This window comes from Sorex fumeus, unplaced genomic scaffold, assembly GCF_029834395.1.
Source record: "Sorex fumeus unplaced genomic scaffold, SorFum_2.1 ptg000063l, whole genome shotgun sequence".
Lineage (NCBI taxonomy): Eukaryota > Metazoa > Chordata > Mammalia > Eulipotyphla > Soricidae > Sorex > Sorex fumeus.
Window position 1 is genome coordinate 11,591,249 of NW_026606120.1, and position 26,832 is coordinate 11,618,080.

Consider the following 26,832-nt stretch of genomic DNA (forward strand, 5'->3'; position numbering starts at 1 on the left):
ACCCTGGGTATGGCCCTAAAACAAAACATTTGTTTGTATAAACCTGACTTGTATAAATACGGTGATTTTTATTTTGTAGTGTATAAGTAAGGACCTATATTAATTTTTAACTGATTGTCAGTGGTGGGGGAAACACAATACATACTTAGTTTCATTAGAGCAATAGCACAGTGGTAGGGCGTTTGCCTTGTGTGCAGCCAGCCTAGCTGAGCCGGGTTCGATTCCTCCGCCCCTCTCGGAGAGCCCTGCAAAGCCTGGCAAGCTACCCATGGAGTATTCAATATGCCAAACACAGTAACAACAAGTCTCAAAATGGAGACGTTACTGGGTCTGCTCGAGCAAATCAATGAACAACGGGAGGACAGTGCGGTTGTATACCCCTACCTCAAATCGTGCTGGGCACTAGCAGTATTGCTCATTTCTGCTTTTGTGCCTTCTGCACAAATTTCAACATAGTCAAAAAGGAAAACGATATGTCAGTAATACTGTAAAAATAATTAGGCTTTACAGATCCTCAGAGCAGTCCCAGGAACTTAGAGTTCTAGGGCGCAGACTTTGAAAATGGGCCATCATTGTAAACATTTGTGACTAAATATCATCATATGATTCCAAGGCGCTAACTTGCATTTCAATCAAGAGCCCAGTTGATGCCAAGTTCTATCAATTTATAATTAATTTTGTTTGTTTGAGGGTCGCCCCCAGCAGTGCTCAGGGCTTACTCCTGGCTTTATGCTCAGGGACCACTCTTTCGGCGGGGCCATATGGGAAGCCTTGGTTGTGTGCATGCAAAGCAAGTGCCCTACCTGCTGTACTTTTGTTCCAGCCTTTCAATTTTTATTTTTAAGGATGAGCAAAAGCAGAGCAGATAAAAAGGCTTTGTCCTTAGGGCTTCTTAAAATGTTCCTGCTTATGACTCTCCCTTTATGCCCTAGAAATGTTTACACTACCCAGGATACATAAAACAGGTGTACAAATCAAACACAGACTGACAAAATTTATCTTAAAACTTTTTATTTTAAGTTCCGCAACCTTGGTACATGATCCACAGTTTCAGAAGAAGCATGAAGCTGAATTCTTGCAAGATGAGGGCAGCCACTGAAGAGACAAAGGGACCATCTGTCATAGGACAGAGAGGGAAGGAGAAGGAGAGGTCAGGTTGTCACACAGCCTAAGGTGATAATATGCTGGACCCAAACACTCCAGAGCCAGCTAATGCCAGGTTCCTAGTGCTGGTGGCATTTCCCTCCAAAGTCACATCAAGGGGCCAGGGAGAAAGTACGGGAGATAAAGCACTTGCTTTGCCCTCAGCCAACCCTGGTTCAATCTCTGGAGCCCCACAGAGTGCCCTGAGCACTGCCAGGAGTGACCGTTGATCATGGAATCAGAAGTAAGCCCTGAGCACCGCCGGATGCAGCCCCCAAACTAAAACAAAACCAAGGGGAAAAAAAACTCTGAGCCAGGGAGAGAGTATTTGCCTGACCCAGCCCCACACAGGATCCCCAAGAGTGGGCAGGATGCCAGAAGTGACCCCTGTGCACCACCCGATGAAGCCCCCAAATAAAACAATAAACAAGTTGATAAGTCGTAAACCACAGCTGCAGGGGGCCTCAGCTCTGACTAGAACCCTGCCCTACCGGGGGCTTGCCCGGTGCCCCTGGAGAGTGAGAAGTCTGGCCTGAGACAAGCCCCACTCCCTCCCAGGGCTCTGCTGCTCCCTGGCCATGGGGGGCTCTTGGCTCCTGCGTTTCCTCAAGGGCAGATCCTGAGTAATGCTCGGGTGCATGGGACATGACAGGCCCCTCGTGGGTCTGGAAGCCCCTGCTGCATGAACCTCTGTCCCGCGTGCTCCCCCGACCCAGCTCAGAGTGTCTCTGTACCGCAGCTGTGTCTCTGTCCTCCAGCTCTGTCTCTGTCCCCCAGCTCCAACGATCTCTTTCCCCCAGTTCCGAGTGTCTCAATCCCCCTATCTCTGACTGTCTCTGTCCCCCCAGCTCTGACCGTCTCTGTCCCCCAACCCTGAGCATCTCTGTCCCCCAGCCCTGAGAGTCCCTGTCCCCCAGCCCTGAGCATCTCTGTCCCCCAGCTCTGCGGGTTCCAGGGCTTCTGGCTCCTGAGTCTCTTTTCTGCCCTGCACCCCAACTGCACAGGGGTCTTCTGTGTGCTGTCCGCTCCTCCCACAGCAGCAGAACAGGGCACTGGTGGTTGTCAACTCAGCCCTTTGTTATATCTCAGGGATCTGGATGCTCGAGACCCAGTGACGGGGCACCAACTGTTTCAAGCTTTCAGCCACTTGGGTAGACTGACAAACCCACTCCCGTACTTCCTGCTGGCCAGAATTAAGAGATCATGGGACAGGACAGGCCCCGCCTCCCCGGGGCAGGCCAGCCTGATCTCCGCTTCGTCCTGTCCTGCTCATCTTTTCTCCCCGTTCCTTTCCACAGCAGCAAACCCATGTTTGCTTTGCGTTCTCACACATGCCCCCGGATGCTGTAGCTCGACCAACAGTGTCCCAGCCTCTGACATCTCTCCCCTCGCTGCCCTCCCCTGAGCACATCTTGGGGAGTACATCCACACGTTTTGGTGGCTCAGTAACCCAAAATCCTTGGTCACTCTTCCAAGTGCCATGCTCTGTGTCCATCAGACGAGGGCCAGCTGCGTCCTGCTCACCACGCCCCGGGAGCGTCGGCCATGCTCAGTCAGTCAGCAGAGGCAGGGCATTGCCCAGGGGCCACTCAGCAGCTGTTCTCAGGGGCCAGCAGAGGCAGGGCATTGCCCAGGGGCCACTCAGCAGCTGTTCTCGCCCCTAGGCTCCCAGCCGCTGAGCAGGCCAAGGCAGGAGTGCCGCGGACCACCAGCTCCTCAGGCATCTCCAAGCCCCCCACCACCTCTGCTCCCAGTTCCTGGGTGACCGCAAGTCCTCCTGCCCCGCTCAACTTCCACAGCGGGCAGAGAGGAGCAAGACATGCCTGCAGGTGCTGAAGGGAAGGACGGGTGGCTCACTCCTGGCTCGGGCCCAGGGTAGCTCCCTGCGGGCACCCCCAGTGGCCCCCACGGTAGCGTCGGCGATGCTCTGTGTCCCTCACATTCACCCCTCGATCCATCCTCTGGGGCAGAGCTCGGCCAAGTTTCCTGCAAAGGACAAGATGAACTATTTCCTGCTTCCTGAGCCCCTGGCCTGCAAGCACTCAGTTTTATCCTGAGCACGAAGAAGCCACCGTCACTGCGAGCCTACAGATCTGTCATCGACATGGGAGCAAAGCCTGATGCCTCAGAGCACGGCCTGCGAGGGAGTGGCAGACCTGGGAGCCGAGGGGCCGTGCTGAGGGGTACGGGAGGCACTTGGGGAACAGGGCCGGGAATCCTGGATGGGGCGTGGCTACATCATGAGTGGAAAACAATGCCACTGGTGAATTGTGATAGCTGCTAAAGAAACATGATTTTTAAAAAAAATTTTATTAGTGAAACACCATGAGGTACAGTTGTAGACTTACAAATTTTTGTGCTTGGGTTTCAATTATACAATGATCAAATACCCATCCCTCCACCAGTGCCCATTTTCCACCACCACAGATTCCAGTGTCCCTTCTACCCCCCATCCCCTCCCATCCCACCCTGCCTCTGTGGCAGGACATTCCCTTTTGTTCTCTCTCTCCTTTTGGGTGTTGTGGTTTGCAAAAGAGGCATTGAGTGGCAATCATGTTTGGTCTATAGTCTACTTTCAGCATGCTTCTCCCATCCTGGGAGGATCCTCCCAACACCCTTTATTTGGTGCTCCCTTCTCTGTCTGAGCTGCCTTTTCCCCTAGCATGTGTGGCTGGCCTTCAAGCCATGGAGTGAAACTCCTGGTACTTATCTCGGCTATTCTTGGGTATTAGTCTCCCATTAGTCTCCCATTTTGCTACTTTATATTCCCCAGATGAAAGCAATCTTTCTATGTCTGTCCCTCTCTTTCTGACTCATTTTGCTTAACATGATACTTTCCATGTAGTACCACTTGTATGTAAATTTCATGACTTCATCTTTTCTAACAGCTGCATAGTACTCCATTGTGTAGGTGTACCAAAGTTTCTTTAACCAATCATCTGTTCTTGGACACTCGGGCTTTTTCCAGATTTTGGCTATTGTGAATAGTGCAGCAATGAACATAGAAGTGCAGATGTCATTTTGACTGTACTTTTTTGCCTCGCCAGGATATATTCCCAGTAGCTGGGTCAAATGGGAGTTCAATTTCTAATTTTTTTGAGAATCGTCCATACTGAAGAAACATGATTTTTAGACAATTTTAATCATCTTTAAATGCCTAATTCCAGTTTTCTCCATGTTATAATAAAACAAAAGAAACTTTTGTGTGAGGAGGACCACACCCAGTGGTGCTCAAGGCTGACCCCTGGCTCTGTGCTCAGGGATCATTCCTGGTGATGTCAGGAGCCATGTGTGGCACCAGGCAAAGGGTTGGATTTGACCAAGCACACAGCGAGTGCACTGCCCACCGCTCTAGCCCTTGGGCACCGAAGGAAATTTGTGTCATCAATATTGAGGTACTGTGAAGCTGCTGCTAACAGATCCGTGCCTGAATCACCCAACTCCACACTCACGAGGGAGCCCACTCCACTCCCCCACGGCCCCAAAGGCCCATCCCTGGCTCCCTGCTCCACACCCAGGTCCCTGGACCAACTCTCCCATTCTCCACCTTTGGTCTCCATTGCTCCCTTACTGAACACCTTTAAGTCCCACGTCACTGTATCACTGTATCACTGTCGATTTACTCCAGCAGGCGCCAATGACATCTCCATTCATCCCAGCCCTGAGATTTTAGCAAGCAGCCTCTCCCTCCTCGTCTTTCCCAACGATTAGAGGCTCTTTCAGGATCAGGGGAATGAGACCACTTGTTTTTGGCATATCGAATATGCCACGGGGAGCTTGCCAGTCCCACATATGAGAGATCTTCTGTGTCTGCCTCTCTCCTATCTGGTTTTTTTTTTTTCCTTTTCTTTTTGGGTCACACCCGGTGATGCACAGGGATTACTCCTGGCTCTGCACTCAGGAATTACTCCTGGCAGTGTTCAGGGGACCATATGGGATGCTGGGAATCAAACCCGGGTTGGCCGCGTGCAAGGCAAATGTCCTACCTGCTGTGCTATTGCACCAGCCCCTACCTGACTACTCAGTCATGCTCAGCATGATGCCCTCTGGGCAACTCCAATGTATTTCAGGCTGGCCTGAGGGAAGGAGCTCAGGACAGGGTTGATCCAGCACCAGGATGCACGGGGACCCCACTTTGCACCACCACCGTGACCTTGGACACAGCTCTGGGTGGGGGGGGGTCACCCCCCAACACTGGCTCTGTCCGCGCCACATGACCCTGAACCAAAGGTATCCCCTCTGCAGTCCTTGGCTTTCTCCCTCTGGTCGGGGGACAGCTGGAGTGGAAATTTCCAGAACAGTGGCTGGCTGGGAAGTGTCTGTCTCTCCTGGACCGGAGCCTGGGGCTGATTCACAGCTACTATCGGCCGCTCCCGGCCTCAGGCCGCGGCCAGGTCAAGCCGGTTGTTTATCCTGGTGTCTGGGCCCATTCCTGACATTGCAGAGACTGGAGATGAAAAGCATCAGAGGGGTTGTGGGACCTCCCTGCCGCCCCCTACCCCTACCCCCCGCGCCCCAGGGGCTTGTGGGAATGGCGAAGAATGTGGCTGGAAGGCCGGAAGGCCAGTTTCCCAGGCAGATGGACGGGTCCGCCCAGGCCCCTTGGCCTCCTTCCCTTCAGCCCCTGAGCGCAGGCCTCTGTCCCTCCCCCGCCTCCTCCCCCAGGGCTGAGCATCTCGGAGCCGGGTCCCCAGCTGTGAATCCTGTTGTCACCCTGGGGTGTCCTTCCTGCCACCCCTTCCTCTCCGTGTCCCTGCGAACAGAGACTCCATGCACCCCCATCCCGCAGATCCAGCAGCACCATGGGGTCATGTTTAAGGGCTGAGGCAACCTGCACTCTCTCACGACTGTGCAGGGTGTGTGTATCTGTGACTCAGTTTCCCCATCTCTAAAGGAAGAAGACGAGGCCTTCTGCAAAGGGTCATGGGGCAGCGTCCTTCACGTCACAGTTGTGGTAGTGTCATGGGCCATCCTTTAACTTGGCTCTTTGGGGGAGTGTGAGAGGGGGCTGGGGTACCTCACAGAGTCAGGAGCAGGACCCAGCGCCCCCATAATCCACATGCCGGCATGCTGCCCCGCTCATGAACCCCCTCCCAGCTGCTGAGAGCCTCGTTGGCTGGCTCTGAGTTGAGGAACAAAGAGGTACTGTAGCCCTGGCCCCTGGCCCCACAGACCCCTATTCTGCAGTTAAGGGAAGAACCAGGAGGCAACTGTCTGGGCCATGTGAGGAAGCAGGGGGCATGGAGCCATCTTACCACCTGGACGGGCCAGAACAGCGCCCCACCCCAGGGTCAGGAGGCACAGGCCCTCACACCCTGGCATTCCTCACGCTCCTTGTGCCCAAGAACTCAGCCAAGCTCAGTGCACTTGGGCAAGAGAGAGGAGAAAGCAAGGCACTTGGCAGCTTCCCCAGGGTTTACGGCATATCTGTGAAGTGCTAGAAGTTTCCTTCTTCTGGGGCTGAGGCTGATGGTGCTCTGAGGGGGAGCGAGGTGTCTGCTCCAGCGGGGAAGGGACAAACCCAGGGCACCCACCTCAAGCTCCGGGTGGGACCCCCCCAAGGCGGCCAGCTGAGAGTTGAGTTCACAGTGGTCGCGCTTTGTCGTCCCGACATGTGGGAACATTTGCCATATCAGTGGCGACTCTGGGCCTTGGCCGTGACCCGCCTGGGCCACCCAGACTCTGGAGAGCACCAAGTGGCACAGTCCTTGGAACCGAGTCCCCAAGGTGCCTTTTGGGTGCAGGCGAGGCCTCATGGCACTGCAAGTCCCTGGGGTCGGGCACGGGGCCTTGGGGCCAGGGATGCACCTGTTTGGCATATGTGAGCCCCGATTATGGTCCCAGAGTCCTGAGCACTGTGCGGTGGGGCCTCGCTGGCCCGAGAGAAGAGCCAGTGCCGGTCCATGGCTCTGGAAGGGGGCAAGGGCAGCAGCCACTCAAGGGTGCGGGAGCCGGGGGCTGCGCAGGCCCGCTCCTCTCCAGGGCAAGCCACGTCCCATGCTGTGTGAGGCCAGGGCCAGTGGGGCCTTTCGGGAGACCGGCGGGCACCCATGGAGGGGGAGGGCACTCGGGGGCTTAAGCCCAGCCCCGGGCTGTGGGGAGGAAAGTGGCTCTGAGCTAAGGCCGGACCCAGGGCCTGTGGCCACGCGGAGAACTGCCAGTCCCTCTGCCAGGGACTCGGCTCAGCACAGCAAGCACTGTGGCCCCTGTCTCACCCTGCCCTGCGCCCCCTGGTCTTACCCTGCCCTGAACCCCCCAACCTCTCCCTGCCCTGCTCCTCCCCACTTCACCCTGCCTTGCTTCCCCCACCTCACCCTGGTTCCCCAGCTTGCCAGCTCACATGGGGGCGCTACGCCACCCCCCTCCCCAGCCACTTTCCTCTTTCCTGCTGCAGACTCACTCCCTTGTCCAGTGTCCCCATCACTGTCCCCCAGGCTCTGCTGAGTCACCTGCCTCTCCCAGGGCTGGGACTCCCGCCCTGCACTGGTCTCAACTCCCCTGCTCCCACACCCCTGCTCGCGGGGTGGGAGATACTCACACCCAGTCGCGTTTTCTTTATGTTCCCTGTCCCCTCCTCTCCTGGCCCCTTCACGTGGCGTCCAGAGTTTCTGTATGTGGAGCCCTGGCTCGGTCACCCCAAGGCCCTGATGTTCTAGACCTGCAGAGTCCTGTCTATGAGGAAATAGGCCCTTATCCCTGACCGCTGCTCCAGACTAGATTTCGGTCATCCCGGCATCTGGGGTGCACTGGGCCGGCCTCTGGGCACATTGCTGGTCCCTGCCTGTGCCTGCGAGTTCCCATGCAAAGTGTGTCTGCCCCTGCAGCCGGCCTGCCCGCACCCACACCTGTGCCGTGCAGTGACTGAAGGGTGGGACTGCCCAGGAACCTGGCCCAGAAACAGAAACAGGAGTCTCGGGCACATGTGCTCCTGACCTGGCTAGTCCAACTGAGGGCCACAGCGTGGAAATGGTTTAGCAGGAGCTGGTAATGGGCTTGGTGGCTCTAGGGAGACATCATTCATCTCACAGGCATGATGGTTGCAAACGTGGCTGCTGGCGTGCACACAGCAGGCACAAGACACTCCAGGTCAAGCTCCACAGAGACATTTACCAGTGGTGTCTGCAAATCCCGGTCAGACGCTACTTGCCCTGTCCTTGTCATTCCCTTGTGATTTACGACACATGGGAGATGAGCATCCTGGCAACCAGGGCAAAAAGTAAACCTGGGTGGCTGGAGGACAGCCCATCCCTCGTGGTCCCCTGAACACTGCCAGGAATAGTTCCTGAGTCCAGAGCCAGGAGTAACCACTGAACACACCCCTGGGTATGACCCAGACACACACACACACACACACACACACACACACACACGCATACACACACGCATGCATACACACGCATTGCAGACACACACATGCACATGCAGACACACATGTACCCACACGCAGACACACATATGCGCAGACATGCACACACATTCACACACACATGCACACACGCAGACATGCTCACTCGCAGACATACAAAAACACACAGACACGCACATGGAGACACACATGCACACACACAGAAACTCACACTCACACAGGCACAGGACAACCCGGGTCATCTCAACTCCTCAGCATCCGTACAACCATGAAGAGTTAGAACGGAGACAACGGGCCCCTCTGCAAGCCGTCCTTCCCGACAAGCTCACAGGCCCCCCTGTGCACATCGCCGCAGTTTCAGTGACTGTGAGCAGAGAGGGAGCTCGCGTGACTGCTTCCTTATCCTCAAACACAGACCGCGTGGAGGCTCAGGACTTGGGAACCCTGAGGCCTCAGTGATGGCTGTTCCATATTTTGTCAGAATCACTTTAAGAAATGAACTCACACAGAGAAAGTTCCTCGCTCTTTTCTCTCCCCATGGCGAACTTGGCATCTCTCCTTCCCGTCAGTTTAAATCACAGACAGAGATTCCATAAATAGCCGGGAATATTATTTCTAATCTATACCGCATATCCTGCTGACCCCCCACCCGGCCTTTGGTCTCCAGCTCTGCAGTAGACTCTTTTAGGCCAAAAGAAATGCTGACACCCGCATCTGTTTCTTCTATTCGACTCTGCTCATTGCTCCACAGATACAGTAATGTGACACTACCAATCTACCCTCCTGTCTCAGTCACAGGAGTTTTTCTATTAAAATAAGAACTGCTGCAAAGAACATATTTGCACTGGTATAAACATTTCATCATAAGCTCTCTTTAAAAAAATTTAAAAACTGTGGTTTATGCATTTGCTCATATCTATGGTGTGAATGTTCTCACCATGCCCAGCTCAAAGCCGAATGGACATGACTTCAGAGCTTTGGGACAGAATGCAGAGCTTTGGGACTTGGAGATAATCAGGTGTTTTGTTTGGGTCTGTCCCTTTGGTCCGTAGCCAAGCAGAGCCTTAGCTCAATGCTCAGGCCTGAGAGGACACGGTGCTCCCTGGGTCTTGGAGTGACAGGGGCTCCTGGGGGCCTCGGCGGTGCTTAGCGGTGCCCAGGGTCACGGCTGCCCGGATGCTGTTCCAGGGATTTGGGGATGCACCTTGGATCTTCCGCGTTCTCTCTCTCTGGCCGGAGTCAGGCTCGGGAGGCTGCCCGTGGACTGCCCATCACTCATCCATGTGCCTGCCTACACGGAAAGTCATCTACACGCATAGCTGACCCCTGAGCAACAGGGGCCTGCACCCCGTGCACCTGCATCCACCCTGGCTGACAACAGGCCTGGAGGGCCAGTCACAGCCTGGGGAATTCTCGAGCCTGGATGTTCACTTGTCAACGGTCTCCACGTTTCTCAGAACAAAGCTGCTCCGGGCACGCTCGAGTGAGCACTCGTGGCCGAGTTTCTCCCCCATCCACCTTACCAGGGGAACGCAGAGCTGCCGAAGTTGGCCGATCTATCTCCACAGCTTCTGGGCTTTCAGATTCCTCCATTTCTGTCACCTAGAGAATCGACGCCATCCGTAAGGCTGAATAATGTTCCCTGTTTGTGGGTGACGCAGTTCCCTTGGCCACAAACTGCCCATTCGGATTCTTAAGCTATTTTCGTCTTCTTTATAATGGATCCTTCTTGCATCATATCCCAATCTTGATCCGTTTTATGAGTGATGCCTATCTTTAGCTTTAGGGAATTTTTTTTTAGATTCCTCTCTTCTTTTGCTTTTTTCCCTCCTTTCTCTCTTTTTTTTTTTTGTTGCCATTGTTGTTGCCGTGCTGTGTGTGTGTGGGGGGGAGGAGGTCACACTTTTGTTTTTGTTTTGTTTTGCTTTTCAGGTCACACCTGGTGATGCTCAGGGGTTACTCCTGGCTTTGCACTCAGGAATCACCCCTGGTGGTGCTCAGGGGACCATATGGGATGCTGGGAATCGAACTGGGGTCCACCGTGTGGTAGGGCAAACACCCTACCCACTGTGCTATCACTCCAGCCCCGGAGGTCACACTTTGGCTGCATGATGCCATTGTTGTTACTGGGGCTGGTGCTCTGTGTGTGGGGGGGGTCACACTTTGGTTGCAGTGTTTGCGTGATGCCACACTCGGATGCACATCTGTGACCCCAAAACTGCAGAACATGTGTGACTACGTGGGCGGGCACCTTCACCACTGAGCTATCCCAGCCCCCTTTCCTCCTAATCTTTATTAGTTCATACTTGTTTCTGTTTGGCCACACCTAGCAGTGCTCAGGGGCTGCTCCCAGCATAGTGCTCGAGGCTCACTCCCAGGGCATTTGAGTTACCAGGTGGTATTTAGAACCCCGCCCAGGCTTCCCACATGCAAAAGCACGTGTTCCAGCCCACTGAACTCTCTCCCTGGCCCCTACTCAATGCTTTTTAATAGTTTATAAAAGAAATTTGAGGGCTGGAGCAATAATAGAGCAGATAAGGGGCTTGCCTTGAGTGTGACTGACCCAGGTTCAATCCCCATTCAATTATAAGGTTCCTCGAGCTCCTTCAGGGTGATGCTTGAGAACAGAGCCAGGAGTTAGCCCCGAGCACTGCCAGGAGTGTCCCCCCCCCCAAAAAAAAATTTAAAAAGAAAAGAAATTCTCCCTTTCCTTCTCCAAATCATAAAAATCATCTCCTCTTGGCTTCTTTTATTCAAATAACATTTCCCCCCCCCTTATGATATGATAAATACAGATTTCTTTTTGAACAGGGGGGAAAGGCAAGAAAGTACGAAGAGTCAAAGAGAAGAAATATTACCTACCAACTCACACCTAAAAATAACTGCTGAGGGAATGTGGGAATTCATGGGCCACAGAAACAGAGACAAAGACAGGGACAGAGACGGAGATGGCACTTCACTCCGTCCTTCTCTAAGTCATGCCAGCAAGGACATGGCCCTTGAGGTCGTTGAATCCAGGGCATCTTGCTATGTCGTGAGCAGTTCTAAGATTTCTGTTTAGGGATGTTTCACTGATTTTCTTTTCTTCCTGATGTTTTTCTTTCATTTTATTGGGTTTGGGGGCCACACTTGGCGGTGCTCAAGGCTGACTCCTGGCTCTGTGCTCAGGGATCACTCCTGATGGTGCTTGAGGACCATATGCAATGTGCAGGGTCAAACCCAAATAGGCTGCACACACACCCCGCCTTAACCCCCGTCCTCGTGTCCTGCCTACTTCTTGGTGATGGAGAGTTTTGCTGTCCATGCATTTCTGTTCACTTGGGTTTTTTACTTTTTGTTTGGTGTGTGTCTGCTTGTGTGGCACCCAAACCTTCCCCCGTCTTCTCTGGGACTTCCAGAAGTGTGCCCTGTGTGTGTAGAGGGGTTAGGGTGTGGACAGGAGAGCCCTGCACTCAGGCGGGTTCCTCAGGCGACTGTGGGCTGTGGGCAAGTGGCCACACCCCTACTCATGACCTCCTTCCTTCTCTGGGGCCACTCCAAGGCAGGGTTTCCAGATCAGGAGAAGGTAGAGTCAGGGGTGGAGAACGTAGGAAAGGTCCACGCCCCGGCTCCAGACAGCTGGGGGTCCCAGGAAGAAGCTGGTCCAGGCCTCACCTGAGTGTTTCTCTTTCTCACTCTGAGCAGATCCCAGAGACAAACAGCCTCAGGGTGGCCTGAAGCTCCTGACAGTAGGTTCACGACCCTCAGCTCACGACTCTGTGCGTGGCCTCAGCAAGTCTCAGGGCCTGCAACTCAGGACCCTCCCTGGGCCTCAGAACCCCTTCTGGGAGCTCAGGACCCTCACCTGGGTCTCAGGACCCCTCCTGGGAGCTCAGGATCCCTGTCCTGGGCTGGAGACAGGGGCGAAGGAGGGGCTGCCCGTTCTGGCTGACTGCACCTCTGACCATTCCTGCCGTTTCTCCGTCCCTGGGCCTCTGAGATCATAGCATGACACGGTAACACGGGCATCATCTAAGTGACTGCACTCTTCTCCTGGGCCCAGGGTGCAGAGAACCAGCAGGTGCATCTTCCCAGCCTGGGGATGCTGATTTGGGGCGGCCCCGCAGGGCGCCATGCCCTCGGCGGCCAGCAGGTGGTGCTGTCTCAGAACGAATCGCCCGCGGCCGGCGGTCCCCGGGCAGTCCGAGGCTCCTGGCTGTCCACTCACCCGTTCCCGGCCGCCTCTCCAGGCCACCCAAGACCCACCCGCCGTCGCGCGGCCGGGGCAGAGCCAGACTCAGACCCAGCCACGTGCCTCGTGGGGAGACGCTGCTCCTGGCCCGTGGCCGCAGCTGTTGGGGGGGACAGACGCCCACACGGGGTCCCGTGTCCTGCTGCTGGGCACCAGGGGAACGGGGCAGCCCCGGCTTGCAGGGGCGGGGAACGCAGGCTCCCCACCCCCTGGTCGGCTTTAACTGGTTCCCCATAGCTGTTACCAAGGAGGGTAAGGGCGAGTGGAGAGACTGAGGCACACGGGACACCTCTCTCTGGGGGCTCCCCAGCTTTCTTCCTCTCGGGGGCTGGGGGTTGGGGCCCCCCAAAATAATCAGAGCTGCTGAGGTCCAGGCTGGTCTCATTCTGGGGAGCTCCTGCCTCCAGTTTCCACAGAGGCCATGGGAGTGTGGGCACCCAGCTCCCTGGCAACGGGCTCAAGGTCAAGGAACCTCCCCTCCCCCTCCGCGCCCGGCTGCTGACCGGCCCTCGCTCCTGGGGCTGGCACTGGGTGCTTACTGATGGGGGAGATGGACCCTTCCCACCACTGCCCACCAGGGTGGGTGTTAGAGGTGAGGCAGGGGGTCTTCCCAGAGTCGGGGCTTTGCAGGCCTCTCTCCCCTTGGAATCCCTGGCAGTGAATGACCTTGGGTGATGACCTCTGAGGGCTGAAAGGGGGACCTGCGTGAGTGTGGCCTGGAGCTGCAGGCCCTCCTCTGCCCAGCACCAGGTGTCCTGGGATCTGGGGGAACCAAGTGGGATGAAGAGACTTGGCAGGGCCGTGGACCTCTGAGGTCTGAGCATCCCAGGGTCAGTCCAGAAGGACTTGGAGCTGCCTCTGTCCTCCCCACTCCCCATCTGAAGACTCTACTCTGAGCACCCTGCTAGCGAGCGAATGGGTCTCCGCCCCCGGCTGTAAGAGGAAGCAGAGAAGCATGCAGGGAGACCAGGCGCAACGCCCCCTCCTTACCGGGGAGAGGCCACGTGGGCTGTCCTCGGAACCTGGACCACAGGAACACTGCCAGCCCCTGCCCTCCACTGCCCTTGGAGGTGGCCACAGGAGGAATCTGATGCCATCAAAAGCCTGGAACAATCCAGAGGGACAGAATTCCCCAGGGGCAGAAGTGGCCATGGAGGGATGGGGGAGGCAGGGCCTGGTTGCCAGGCAACCAGCTTCCTCTGTTGCCAGGGTGACCGTGCCATGGGCGGAAGGCCGTGTGCAGAGCCGTGCAATGCGTCTTCAGCACCAGCTGGCAGCAGCCACCCTCCCCGCGGGCTCCCCCACGGCACTCGGCCTCCCGCGCACAGCCCAGGCACCATGACGGGGCCTCTGACCGGCTCTTGTCTGCCGCAGCTCCCAGTCCTCACATAGGGACCCCTGTGTAGCCCTCCCAAGTGGCTGCCCTTGCTGGGGCCACTGCCCTCTACAGGAGGGTGTAGGGGAGAAGAGGCTGGCTGCCTGACCAGAATGCTCTTGCGGGGGACACTAGCCTTTGGTGATGGAATAAGCCAGAGAAGTGCTCACTCACTCATTCACACATTCATTTATTCACTCACTCGTTCATTCATTCATTCATTCATTCACTCACTCATTCATTCATTCACTTGTTTGACAGACATCCAGCCAAGCCCTGAGGCCTGGAACACACACGCCCATCAGAGCCTGCAGCTCAGCCCAGCAGGGACGCCGGGGAGTCCAGGGGGAGGTGGGCTCTGGAGGGGGAGCTCGCAGAAGCCTCGGTGCCTCCACAAGTCGGGGAGGCTGGACGACATCCCCCAGATGTTCGTGTCGCACTCGCAGGATCGATGAGCATTGCCTTCGATCGCAGATATTGGCAGTGGATTAGGGAAAGGCCCTGGCAGGGAGGTGGTTCTGGGTGCCTGGATTCCCTGGGCAGGTGCAGAGCACCCTGATGGCTGGTCTGTGGGGGAGGGAGGCGTGGGAGAGGGAGGCATGAGGGAGGGTGTGAGAAGCCAGAGGCCAGTGAAGAGAGGAAGGAGCCGCCTGCATTCCCTGCTCTTCAGGCGGCTCCCCGCTGAAAAAGGTGATACCAGTTTCTCCCAAAGGTCCCCAAATTAGAGCTGCCCACATATTCCATATTTGTTATGTTTTGGTTTGGAGCCAAAACTCTGGGGTGCTCAGGGCTTACTCCTGGCTCAGCACCTAGAAGCCACTTCTAGCACCTAGATCCCCCACCTCCCCTTAGAGGCCCTCCTCCACCCCACATTGCCACTGCACCTCCTCCAGGCTAAGCCCACATTCGGTGCCACCCAAGGTCTGGCAGCCTTAAGTTGCCAACATGCGCCCAGAGTCACTGCATCCATGGACAGGGGCCCCTGAATCACGTGATTCCAATGCTGGTTGCCCTGGAACCCCCCCTTTGAGAAAGATGATCTGAAATGTTGTGACTGATTTTGCTAAGGGACATGCCCCGTGGAGTGCAGAGGTCCAGATCAACATGGGCCCCTGGTGCTAAGGCCAGCAGGGTCAGGCTGGGACTCCGGGCCTCATGCTTGAGCAGACTGTGAATTCCCTGAGCCCTGCCTGGAACTGCCCCACACCCAATACAGAATAACCCCCAACACACATGTGGCACACTTGGCCCCTGATACACACACACAGCACACATGACACACACAGGGCACACACATGGCCATACATGGCACACACATGGCCCCCAACACACACAGCACACACATGGCTCACATGGCACACATGACACACATAGCACACACGTGGCACACATGGCACACGTGGCACACATAGCACACACATGGCACACACATGGCACGCACATGGCATACGTGGCACACAAGGCACACACAGCACACAGTACACACATGCACGTATGATACACACATGGGGCACACACAGCACACACGGCATACATGGCACACATGACATACATAGCACACACATGGCACAGATGGCACACACATGGCACACACATGGCACACACAGCACACAGATGGCACTTACAGCACATACTGGCACACACACAGAACACACATGGCACACACATGGCCCCAACACACAGCCTGCCAAAATGCACACAGTACATACATGGCACACACATGGTACAAGCATGGCACACACACGGAACACACAGGACAAACACGGCACACACGGCACACACACAATACACACATGATACACATTTACTCCTGAAGTCCTGGCAGTCAGAAGTTCCAGAATCTAATGAGTTAAAATAGAAAATTTGTGGGGGCTGGAGCAGAAAGCACTGGAAAATGGCTTGCCATGCAAGGATTCAATCCCTGGAGCCAGATATGGTCCCCGAGCCCTGCCAGGAGTGCTCCCCAAGGGACTAGGGACCCCAGAGGGAAAGCGGAGCTCAGGTCTAAGCTTAAACCAGCCAACCCAGTGAGTGCAAAAAGGATGGATGAACTCTGGGGTCCCTCCTGGTCCAGCCGGGGGTCTCCCCAGGGGAATGAGCCACTGGCTGTGAGGGCACGAAGTGGCCCACCCTCACCTAAGAGCCTGTGTCTGCTCTGTTCCAGCCCGCCATTGGGAAGGAAGCACACGTGGGTGCGTGTGTGTGCATGCGTGTGCCCATTTGCATGTGTGTGAGTGTGCATTTGTGTGTGCACATGTGTAAGTGTGTGTGTGTACACGTGTGCATGTGCAAACATGCACGGGCAAGCACGTGTACGTAAGCATATACGTGTGTGTGAGCATGTGCGTGTGAGTGTGCATGTGCACACATGTTTTGTTCCTGTGTGCATTGTGTGTGAGAATGTGTGTGGTGCATGCACGTGCACGTGAGCGTATACACGTGTGCATGTGTGTGGATATGTGTGTATACGTGAGCGTACATGTGCACACTTGTGTTTGTGTGTAGGTGTGCATCGTGTGTGAGCATGTGTATGTGCATGTCAGGACACGAGACATGCAGCCGTGCAGAGGCGGGTGAGCCAGTCGATGCTGAGGCCCAAGTCGGCAGGGGTAGGGTCTGGGTGAACACGCGCCCCTCCCTCTGAGGACGTCACCTGGGGCCCTCGAACCCCCTTCCCCCAGGAGGCCCACACAGTAGTTCCCACCCCACTCCAGGAGCTGAAAGAACTGACAGACGGTGGAGGAAGCAGCCAGGTGGTGACAGGTGGTGACGGGGTTCTATCCTTGGTCCTTTTCCTCCGAGAACTCCGTTTCCCATCGGTATGTTGAGCCCTCTGGAGTGATAGCACAGCGGTAGGGCGTTTGCCTTGCACGCAGCCAACATGGCCCACCCGAGTTCGATTCCTGCGCCCATCTCGGAAGAGCCCGGCAAGCTACCGAGAGTATCCCGCCCGCACGGCAGAGCCTGGCAAACTCCCCGTGACGTATTCGATATGCCAAACACAGTAACAACAAGTCTCACAATGGAGACGTTACTGGGCCCGCTCGAGCAAATCGACGAACAATGGGAGGACAGTGACAGTGACAGTGATGTTGAGCCCCAGAGCTGCTGCCCCACGGAGGCTGCAGTTCCAGATTTAACCACCAGAGGGCAGAGCGGCCGCGTCCTTCTTCGGAACCTCGGGATTCAAAGCCGCTGGTTCCGGAGAAGGGCAAGGGGAAGGCCCAGACACGCACGCGCACACACAGCACACAGCACCCACGTACACACACCGCACACACCGTACAAATGCTCACACCACACATGCACAAACACCTACACTCGACACACGCGCACACACCACACCCGTGCAAACACATCTGCTCCACACACGCGCACACGCTACACACAAACACACCACAACACGCAAACACGTACACTCCACTCATGCACACCTCGCAAACACATGCATACACCACACGCGCGCGCACACATACCACACACATACACACACAACACACACATGCACACCCCACCACACGCACTCATACCACACAGGAGCACACATAGGCACACACGCCCCCATATGCTCACACACATGTGCACACCACACATGCACACACCTACACTCATGCATATACGTACACATGCCACACACATACACAGTATGCACACATACACACACATGCGAACACATGACACACACGAAGATACACACAGCACACATTCACTACACACATACATGTGAGCACACATGCACACACAACACTGCACACATACACGCACATGCAGACACCACACAAATGCACACATGCACATAGGTATGCGTACACCATGCACACAGCACACCTACCACAGACCCACTCGCATGCACTCACTTGTGTGCACACATACCACGCACACATCATCATGACCACGTGCACACCGCACAACTTGTGCACACACCACACAGACCACACATGTATGTACAAACACAGGGCACACACGTGTACACATGCAGATGTGCACACACATGCACACCATACACATGTGCACAGACCACACATGCACACTGATCACCCACACATGTACACAGACACCAAACAGACTACACACGCACACACATATGCCATACGCACACGCACCATAAGACCACACACATGAGCAAATGCATAAATGCAACACACACCACACAGACATGCACACACATATACACACACAAACTACACAGCACATACAACATACGTGCCTGGCCCCTGCCAGACATACACACAACGCTGCTCTGACAGTCTCAGACCCAAGCCTGGGATGGCCACAGGCTCAGCACTCAGGGCCCAAGGCCCTGGGAGTGACAGGATGGGACCCCGCTGGGCCCGGCTGGCTGGAGGGGCCGGGAGCAGAAGGGTCAGGACACAGTCCAGGAGGATGAGCTGCAGGCTCACCGCCTCCTCCTCCCTTCATCCCTTCCTCCCTCTCTCCCTCCCCTCCTCCCCCCTCCCCCTCCCCTTCTCACCTCCTCCACTACTTCACTCCTCTCCCCTCCCCTCCCCTCTCCTCTCCTCTCCTCTCCTCTCCTCTCCTCTCCTCTCCTCTCCTCTCCTCTCCTCTCCTCTCCTCTCCTCTCCTCTCCTCTCCTCTCCTCTCCTCTCCTCTCCTCTCCGCTCCTCCCTTCTCCTGTCCTCCCCTCTCCTCTCCTCCCCTTCCCTCCTTCCCTCCTCTCCTCTCCTTCCCTCCTCTCCTCCTCTCCCTCCCCTCCCCTCCTCTTCCCTCTTCTCCCCTCTTCCTTCCCGTCCATCCTCCCACCCTCCCCACTCTTTCTTCCCCCCTACCCACTCTCTTCACCCTTCCCCTCCTCTCCTCCTCTCCCCTCTCTGCTCTCTGACACCCCCTGTCCAGTTTTGAGGTGAGGGCAGGGTTAGAGGCCTCTGGCTGGAGGGACAAGCTGGACAACTGGGCTGCTGGGGTCAGGGCCTGGCTGGCCTTGCCCTTTGTGGGTTTGCATACATCCATTCCGCATCTCCCAGAATCCACTCAGGGCCCCTGGCCTGCAGGGGTAGGAGTCAGAGAAGCCAGCTGTGGGGTCAGGGGAGGACTGGGGGAGACCCAGAGGACAGCTGTGGGGTCATATAGGACTCGCATAACCTGGAGGGCTCGTGGCCTCTACAGTCCCGCTGGCCTGAGGGGTGGGGCCGCCCCTCCCGTGCCGGCTGACCAGAGCAGAGCTCTGAGAGGCATTGCGTGGCCTGCTAGCGCCTAGGGCCTGCAGAGATAAAGTGCGGGGAGGGCCCTGCATATGCCAGGCTGGACGCTCCCCCCTGCTCCTCGCAGGCACCCTGATGTCCATCTGCCACATGGCCCTCGGGCAGTGCCTGCGGCTCCACTCTCCCAGGTCCAGATGGTCACCCTGTCCCTTCCCCCCTCCCCCTCTGCCCAGCGTCCTGTCTCCAGCCTTGCTTGGAGCAAGCACCTGGGTCAAAGCCAACATCACCTTCCAGCACCTTCTCCTTCCGCCTGGGGAGTTTGGGGTTGCCATGGAGACCCCAGCTGGTCCACCTTGCCTCAGCTTCCCACGGTTGGGGGAGGGGGAGAATAGACAGCCCACATGCTCTCACATGTCTGTTTGCTTGTACACATCCATGCAGTCAGATGCATGTATACATGTACACATGCACCCACATATGTGTGCACACGCAAATGCATGTACATTCCTATGTGCACACACTTACATACACGTACACGCGCACACATGCATGCATGCATGTGCCCATGTGCTCATATACATACGTATGCCCTCACACGCTATGCACATAATCTCTTCTGGAGCAGACAGCCGGAAAGGACCGTGTGGCAATCACTGTGCAGGGCTGAGAGTTGAGACAAGCAGTGACGGTGCAGGGGATGAGTCTGTGAGGCAGCCTGTTGTGCTGGCGTCTGTCCGACAGCGTCCCTGTGTTCGCGGAAATGGTGTGCTCAGAGTGCAGTCTCATGGGACATGTGTGTGGTGGGGAGTTGTGAGCACGCCGTTCTGAGCTGGACCTGAGGCGGGCCCCACATGTCCCCAGCTCCTACCCAGCAGCTGCAGAGGTGGGCTTGGGTGGGGAGGGGACCTGGGAGAGCCGGCAAGTGTCAGCATTGTTGCTAGGAAAGGCTGGTGGCAGGGGACACGTGCACCCCAGCCCTGCCACCTCCTGAGGGCCCCCACACACGGATGGAATGTGGTCCCTGGCATGAGCCTCTCCCGGTTAAGTCCGACCCCCAAAGCGAGTCTCCAGAGTATGAGATTTGCCTTCACTTCACCAAAGAGATTTGGAAAAGGCCCCCAGGTTCCCTAGTTGAGCTTGAATTTATGATTTGAAAAAAAATGAAGAATTTTTAGTACAGATGAGTCCCAAATACGGCATAAACTATACTTAGACTAGAGAAGGATTCACTGAATCCTGAAGTTAAACTTTAACTGGGTATCCTGTATGTTCATTTGCTAAATTGGGACACCCAAGACTGGAAACCCAAAGACACAAATAGGTTGAAAGTAAGAGAATTTCAAATACATATTTGGGGGTAGGAGAGATGGTTCCAAGGATTGGAGCACTTGTCTTGCATTCTGGAGCCCTGGGTCTGACCCTTGAGACCGCATGATGTCCTGAGCACTGCCTGGAGTCACCCCCAAGCACCAAGCCAGGCATATTCCCTGAGCACCACTGCGTGTGATCCAGAGGGGGGTATATATTATATATCACTCGTATCACTTGTCATCCCATTGTTCATCTATTTGCTCGAGCGGGTGCCAGTAACGTCTCCATTCATCCTGTCGTGTGCTAGTGTAGCCCAATGGCATCTACTCGATTCTATTCTATTCATTTTATTTATATTTATTTATAAATATATTTTTATAAATATATTTATAAATATATTTATTTATAAATAAATTTATTTATAAATAAATATATATTTATTTATATTCATTTATATTCTATTCTATTCATATTCTATTCATTCTATTCAATGGCATCTATTCCATACAGGAACACAAAGAGCCTCCGTTATTGTTACTGTTTTATATATGTATTTGTATATATAATTATGTATATATATAATTGCAATTTTAATCAAAATGAAGCTGGATGGTATTCCAGAATGAGACAAAAGTTGTTATCAGATAAAAAAGACATCAGTCACAAAACCATTAATTCTTCAAGAAGATACAGCTGTGTTTGATTTTGGGGGGAGCTGTTTTGTTAGGGCAGCAGGGCCCAGGAGTCACTGCCTAGAAATCCTGGGGGGACCATATGTGAAGTCAGGATTTGAACCAGCTCTGCGCTGGGCAAGCACACTTATCGTAAACAAACATACACCTAACAGAGTTCCAAAATAATATAAAGCAAATATTGACTAATTCAAGGGCACCCACAGTTCCATAATAGTAATGAAGATTTCAATGCCCTGCTTCCAATATTGCATAAGACCTGACTGTCTGTCCTGACTGTCCTCCTGACTGTCCTCGTTGTTCATCGATTTGCTCGAGCAGGCCCAGTAACGTCTCCATTTTGAGATTTGTTGTTACTGTATTTAGCATATTGAATATGTCACGGGTAGCTTGCCAGGCTTTGCCGTGCGGGCAAGATACTCTCGGTAGCTTGTCAGGCTCTCCAAGAGGGGCAGAGGAATTGAACCCGGTTCGGCCGGGCTGGCTGCGTGCAAGGCAAACACCCTACCACTGTGCTATTGCTCTCACCACCGCATAAGATCACTAGAAACAAAAAGTTTAGAGGGAAAGATATTGAAGAGAGTGATGAGTTAAGCAAACAAATGTGGAGCGTCCAGCAACAGGAGAATATGGACATTTCCTGAGCACACAAGGCACACCTCCAGGTTGATCGTATATTATTAGCCACCTAACAAGTCCTTATAAATGAAAAATATGTTCATTCAAAATCTCTTCCCTTATCTGTGTGGGTGTTTGTCTGACACATGAACAAGACTTTGAGAGAGGTGCAAAAACAAATCCTCTTTTGCAACTCAGAATTCATTGTTCTGTATGAATTCTAATACAGATGAAAGAAACATGAACAAACAAACATAAAACCACTTTTCTAAACCTCAATGAAATTAAAACTAGAAACAACAAGAGAAGAAAAGATAGAAGAATGCAAAATATATGGAAAAAAATTTTTTTTCAGTTTTGAGGCCACACCCAGCAGCACTCTGGGCTCACTCCTGACTGTGCTAAGGAGTCACTCTTGGCAGGACTTGGGGGCTCTCTGTGGTGCCAGGGATCAAACCCAAGCCAGCCATGTGCTAGGCAAGCACCCACTGAACCATTGTTCCAGACACTTATTTAATTTAATTTTTTTGTTGTTTTTGGAAAATACATGGAAATTAAACAACACTGGAACAAGAGAAACAAAGAGATCACAAGGAAAATGAGAAAATTAGAAAATACTTTGAAACAAAGTGTTTTGCAAACAAACACAACATATCAAAACTTAGAGATACATCAAAAGCAGTGCATAGAGGGAACTTTGTAGCTGTAAGTGCCTACATTATAAAGAAGAAATATTTCAAATAAATAATCCACTTTACACCTTCAGAATCCTCTGAAGCCTAGAGAGAGAGTAAAAGGGGTGAGGTCCTTGCCCGACACGTGGTTGACTCCACTCCATTCCCCAGCACCTCAGGGTACCCTGAATTCCACTGGGGTTGAACCTTGAGAAAAAAACTAGGAATAGCCCCTAACATCACCAGGCCCAATTTCCCAAAAAAAAACCTTTACAGAAGAGCAAACTAAAAACAATGCAAGCAAAAAGAAAGAAAATGAATAGATGTCAGGGAAAAATAGAGAAAATCAGTGCAACCAAAATAACTTTTGGTTATTTAAAAAGATAAAACACACAAACCATTATCTCAATTGACTAAGAGAAAATAATTACTAAAGACGCAAATGACTAAAATAAGAAATTAAATTACCAACTCTACAGAAATTTTTTAAGGATTCTAAGAGGGGCTTTAGAGAAAACAGAGGTTATGGCATTTGCCTTGCATGTGGCCGAGCCAGGCCAACCCAGAAGTACATTGGGCCCCCCTACTAGCCAAGAGTGAGCCCTGAGTGCAGCAGGTATGCCCCAAAATCAAACCAAAAAGAGAATATGAATAGTTCTTTGCCAATAAACCTTGATAGCCTCTAAATAAACTAATTCCCAGAAAGACACAACTACTAAAATGAATTAAAAAAGAAACTGGAAATCCAAACTAATAAGAAGTCAAGAGGGGCCGGAGTGATAGCACAGCGGATAGGGCGTTTGCCTTGCACGCGGCCGACCTGGGTTCGATCCCCGGCATCCCATATGGTCCCCCAAGCACCGCCAGGAGTAATTTCTGAGTGCAAATCCAGGAGTAACCCTGAGCATTGCTGGGTGTGACCTAAAAAGAAAAAAAAAGTCAAGAACCTGAATCAATAAGGAAAAATAATCTTTCAAGAAAGAAAGGTTTAAACCATGGGACTGGAAAGATAGTACAGATGGCCTGGTGCTTGCTGTGATTATGACTGATCTGGGTTCAATCCCCGGTTTCCCGTATGATCCTCTGAGCACTGCTAGAAGTGGTTCCTGAGTGAAGAGCCAGGAGTAAGCCCTGTGTATCACCAAGAGAGGCTCAAGAAAAAATAAAACAAAATCAAAATCCAGACTAGATTATTTTATTGGAGAATTCTACCATTCATTTCAAGAAGGATCTCCATCAAACATTTCAAAGCCTTCCCAGAAAAGAAGACAGAGGAATGTGTCTAACTCATTCCAGCACATACTTAATTTGGACAAAGATGCTCCCAGGAAGAATACGCTAGCCCAGCATCCCTTAGGAACTGGGACATTCTAAATATTCACAGTATTTGTTATTGAATGTGTATGAGAGAGGGAGCTGTACTATAAATCAGTCTTTTATTATTACTCTTTAATTAACATTGTTTTCAATGAGTTACTTTGGAAAACTCCCACTTACCAATGCCTGACACCCCCTAAACTCAGACTTGCTCTGTGATTCTCTTGAGTTTAATGTCTTGAGTTTATTTTCATGAATTTAGTGGCTGTGAGATCTTTTACACAGCCTCAGCCAGTGATTGTGTCTCAGAAATTTGCAACTCTAGAAACACTTAAAATTCACTATCACCAAGAATGGTGCAACTCTGGAATATGCTGTGAGGTGGAATCAGCACTTCCCTTTTTTTCACGTTCTCTTTTCTAATGGTTGATACAATTTCAAGTCTAAAATGAGGAAGAAGAGTTCCTTAGTGAATTGTTATGAAGACGCAGGTACTGTCTGCTGATCAGGACTTTGAGAAGCCATTTTTAAAAATATGTCTGAGTGTATTTATCAACTATTTCACCAATAATACATTTCCATCTCATTTCCATCCAGTCCTTCCCATTCCATTTAATTTAAAGAGTATTTCACATATTCTTTTAAACAGGATTTTAATTTTTAAATTGAGATTGTATAGTTTAAAATGCTATCAATAGGGCTGGAGCGATAGCACAGCGGGTAGGGCGTTTGCCTTGCACGCAGCCAACATGGCCGACACAGGTTCTATTCCCAGCATCCCATATTGTCCCCCGAGCACTGCCAGGAGTGACTCCTGAGTGCATGAGCCAGGACTAACCCCTGAGCATCGCCGGGTGTGACCCAAAAAGCAAAAAAAAAATGCTATCAATAATGGTTTCTCATGCACATAATTCCAACACAATAGCAGTCACCAGTGCACCCCTGCCTTTCCCAAGGACCCCAACATACCTCCAACCACCCCTCAACTCAGTGGTGTGGATCAATTCTCCCATTGTTACCTTTGGCCCTTTGATGCTTCCTTGTCATCTATCTTGAAGTCCCACATAAAAGAGAGATAGTCCTGTATCATCCAATTCAGTTTCTTCTACACACTTCACTCATCATGATACCTTCCAGAGCCATCCTTGTCATGACAAATTTCATGATTTTGTTCTTTCTTTGAGTTGCATAGTATTCCACTGTGTATACAGACCACAACTTTTTGATCTGCTCATCTATTGTTGGGTGTTTGGGTTGTTCCTTATCTTGGTGATTGTATCAAGTGTGGTCATGAACACGGGTATGCATGTATCCTTTCAAGTTAGTGCCTTGTGTTTGGAGAATTGATGTCAAGAAGTGATATTGCTGGGTTATATGGGAGTTCTATTCTTATTTTTCTTTTTGAGAGACCTCCATATTGCTCTCCATACAGGCTGAACCAGATGAGATTCCCACCACATGGATGAGGTTCCTCACTCACCACAACCCACCAACACTATTCCCAGATTTTTTGATATGTGCCAAACTCACGGCTGTGAGATGATATCTCGTTGTTTTTGTTTACATTTATCTAATTATGCAGGCTGATGAGCACTTTTTCATATGCCAGTTGGCCATCCATATGTTTGTGTGTGTGTGTGTGTGTGTGTGTGTGACTGTTCATCTCCATTAATGAATGGGGTCATTGGATTTTCTGTTGTTGAGTTTAGTGAGTGCTTTATAGATCTTAGAAATCAACCCTTTATCTGCGTATAATGTACAAATATTTTCTCCCATTTAGTAAGGTATCTCTTTATTAGAGTCTGAGTGTTTTACCGTGCATTAGATTTCTAATTTAATGTAATCCCGTCTTGTAAAATATTTTTCTTTTTGTTGGCCTTGCTGCTTGTGGTCATCTTGTTGAGGATTCCTTTGTACTCAATTTCTGGAGAATCTGCCAATGTTTTCCTCCATGCATTTTACGGAATCTTGTCTAATATCAAGATTTTTAATCCACTTTGATTAAAGTTTACTTTTGTGAAGGGTGTGAGGTATGTTTCTAATTTCATTTAAAAATATATGGCTTGGGGCTGGAGCGATAGCACAGCAGGTAGGGCGTTTTCCTTACACATGGCCAACCTGGGTTCAATTCCCAGAATCCCATATGGTCCCCTGAGCACCGCCAGGAGTAATTCCTGAGTGCAGAGCCAGGAGTAACCCCTGAGCATCTCTGGGTGCGACCCAAAAAGCAAATATATATATATATATATATATATATATATATATATATCCAGTTTTCCAACAACATGTATTAAATAGATTTTCTTTGCTCCACTTTGTGTCTTTAGCTCCTTTTTCATAAATTAACTGACCATAAATCTGCGGGCTTAACTAAGAACTCTCAATTCTGTCCCATAGATCTGCAGGTCTATCTTTATGTCAGCACCATGCAGTTTTGATTACTATATCTTTGTAGTATAGTTCAAAGTTGGGGCATGTGACGTCTCCCATCTTCTTTTGTTTTCTTAGGATTGCTTTGAATAGTTTTGGGGTTTTATGGTTCCATACAAAGTTTAGTAAAGTCAGTTTCATGTCTTTTAAAAGTGCCATTGGAATTTTAATGGGTGTCACATTGGCCCTGTATAGTGCTTTGGGTAGGACGATCATTTTGGCAATGCTGATTCTTCCAGGTCCTGAACAGGAATGTCTTTCCGTTTTCTGGTCTAATTCTCTTCTATCTCTCTGGATGGTGACTTACAGTATATGTAGAGTGGGTGTAAGGCTTTTACCCTCGAGGAGTTAGTTTGGACACTGCTGTCCCCCAATCTCAGAATCTGTAGTGTTATTTTCTACTCAATGCCCATAGAGATATATTTGCCCTGCTCTCAAACACACACATGGTAGGAAAGTGTGACTCTAACATAGTATTCCCTGTAGTATTTCTGAGACCCATGACCCAGGGGAATG

At 52.1% G+C, this 26,832-nt stretch overlaps 1 non-coding gene across 1 annotated transcript; it reads left to right on the forward strand.

Annotated features, from left to right (window-relative positions):
* Positions 1–22,013: 22,013 nt before the first annotated feature.
* On the forward strand, positions 22,014–22,138 carry LOC130036358 (small nucleolar RNA SNORA40). Its single transcript, XR_008794392.1, has one exon. It is a non-coding gene; the product is annotated as a small nucleolar RNA SNORA40 (small nucleolar RNA).
* The last annotated feature ends 4,694 nt before the right edge of the window (positions 22,139–26,832 follow it).